Consider the following 2709-nt stretch of genomic DNA (forward strand, 5'->3'; position numbering starts at 1 on the left):
TGGGTATGTCCAGGGAGCAGAAGGGAATTTGGCCTGGAAGGAGACTAGGACGCACATGGGAAAATGTGAATGATGGGGCTGGAGAGGAAGAGTAGAGTCAGAGCTTTATAGTTCTTTGAGTTCTTTGGCTCCACACCAAGGGCAGAGTCCAATGCAGGTTCTTTGGTGCCAAATCTTAGCTTTACCCAATTGCAAAAGATATGGCCTACAAATCATGTTTCCTATCAAAGCTTTTTTTAGTTCTTTTTAGATTCCTAGAGGATTAAAAAATACATGAAACAAGAGAGAGTAAACATTTTTTTTTCCCTCAGGGCACCTGGCTGGCTTAGTCAGTAGAGCATGTGACTCTTAATCTCAGGGTTGTGGGTTCGAGTCCCATGTTGGGTGGAGATTGCTTAAAAATTTAATCTTTAAATATATATATATATTTTTTTTTCCTCAAAGTTTCTCATTTTCTTTTTGATTTATCTTGGGACTTTAATGAATGTACTAATTATAACTGGCATCTTGTGTGTGTATACATATATGTATAACACACACATACATATATATATACACACATATATATGTGTATATATATTTTTAATTTTTTTAAGTAAGCTCTACACCCAGTGTGGGGCTTGAACTCACAACCCAAAGGTCAAGAGTCATGTGCCTTACTGACTAAGCCAGCCAGGTGTCCCCAAACCTACATATTTTACATTTATGTAAAATGATAACTTAAATGCAACACAAGAGTTGTAAAATAATATTTAAAAGACAAATCAAGATTTATATTATAATTTTTTTACTCTAATATTATTCATCTGGGGCATATTGGGTAACTGGGTTTTTTCCTAGATTTCCAAATATCTAATCTTAATTTTTTTTTTTTTTTGATAGAACATGTGCCCAGTCTGTTTGACTTAGAGTATTCAACTGTAATCATCTGTAGTCTTGAAAAATATCCTCTAAAAGGTCTATATTAAGTAATACAAATTTATCCAGCAAATATTTATTGGACAAATTTTATGTAGCAGTGTTACTAGACACTGAGGATACAGACTTTATTACATAACAGTGCTGTCTTTTAGGAACAGTCTATAATCTGCTAGGGAAGATAGGCACATAAATATATTATTGTAAAACAGTGAATTAAGTACTTAAAGAACCTGTTCAATCATACTATTTATAAATTAGTTTCTCTTACTTTATCCCTACCTTATAGCCTTCATTCTGTCAGTCCTTTATATTCATTCTTTTAAAATTTTTTTTGTTTCTCCCCAATAACATAGCTATGGGGAGTATTGCAGTGTACTTAAAAATGGAGAGCATCATCTCTGCATAATGAAAATGGAATAAAAACATGCTGGAAAGGGGTGCCTGGGTTAAACTTGCTAAAGAATGACTCTTTTTTTTTTTTAAGATTTTATTTATTTATTTGACAGACAGAGATCACAAGTAGGCAGAGAGGCAAGCACAGAGAGGGAGGGGGAGGAAGGCTCCCTGCTGAGCAGGGAGCCCCATGGATGCGGGCCTTGGATGCAGGGCTTGATCCCAGGATCCTGAGATCATGACTTGAGCTGAAGGCCAAGGCTTAACCCACTGAGTCACCCAGGCGCCCCAAGGAACGACTCTTCATCTCAGCTCAGGTCTTCATCTCAGGGTCATGAGTTTGATCCCTGTGTTGGGCTCTGCACTGTGCATGGAGCCTACTTCAAAAAAAAAAAAATACTGAAAAAGGTCAATTACAGCAAATAATTCTTTAAATATAAAATATTATAGAATGTATGTTAGAAACATCCTCCATCAGTATATGTGCACTTCTTTGGATAACATCTTTCCCTCAGTGACCATTGGCTCTAATGTGTTAAGGATGTGAAGGCTCTAACAGTCAAACACTTCAGTGACAGAGATGGCTGCTGTAGTCCTGGTTCACAGGACCTCTTTTTTTTTTTTAACCCAACATGGAGCTTGAACTCACAACTCTGAGATCAAGAGTTGCCTATTCCACTGACTGAGCCAGCCAGGCACCCCTACCTGACTCCTTTTCATCCCTATTCACTCACCAACATTGGCAAAACATTGAGTTCTTCTTCCAACTTCCAAAGAAATAAAATCATACCAAAGTTAGCCACTAATTTTTTGGTCATTGTTCAAAAAATCTACATACAATAACAACAACAACAACATCAACAACAATAATAATAGTGAACAGGATGCACCTCTGGGTAAATCCTCATTAAACATCTTTTTTCTTTTTCTTCTTCAAGTTCCTCCAGCTACAGTGTTTGTTCTCTCCAACACCCCTCCCTATGCAAAGATTCAGTTCCTTCTTCTCTCTCCTCCCTTTTTTTTTTAGTCTTTCCCCAGAACATTATTAAGAAACAGAACAAAGCAAAAAAGAGTATATTAATGTAGTAAAAATGCAAATGGTAGAAAAGATTTCCATTTCATTGACGTCTCTCTCATAGTCCGCAGAAAAGTAATTCACCATATACCTCATTTCCTGGAGAGTAATCATCATTAACACACTATATATCAATTTTGAATTGGCCAAATATGAATAAAAATTTATACGAACACATAATGCATTAAAACATACATAGACAGGAGCTTCGAGTATACATTTTTCTGCACTCTTATAATAATTCTAAAACTAGACACACACCCAGGAGTTCTTTCTATATTAAATTACATAATTAACTTACTCATTTTAATAGTTTTTGG

General features: G+C 35.8%; 1 non-coding gene across 1 annotated transcript; it reads left to right on the forward strand.

Annotated features, from left to right (window-relative positions):
* Positions 1 to 314: 314 nt before the first annotated feature.
* Positions 315 to 387, forward strand: TRNAK-CUU. The gene has a single exon. It is a non-coding gene; the product is annotated as a tRNA-Lys (tRNA).
* Positions 388 to 2709: the final 2322 nt, after the last annotated feature.

This window comes from Lontra canadensis, unplaced genomic scaffold (genome assembly GCF_010015895.1).
Source record: "Lontra canadensis isolate GAN:19392208 unplaced genomic scaffold, GSC_riverotter_1.0 scaffold2, whole genome shotgun sequence".
In the NCBI taxonomy this organism is placed as follows: domain Eukaryota; kingdom Metazoa; phylum Chordata; class Mammalia; order Carnivora; family Mustelidae; genus Lontra; species Lontra canadensis.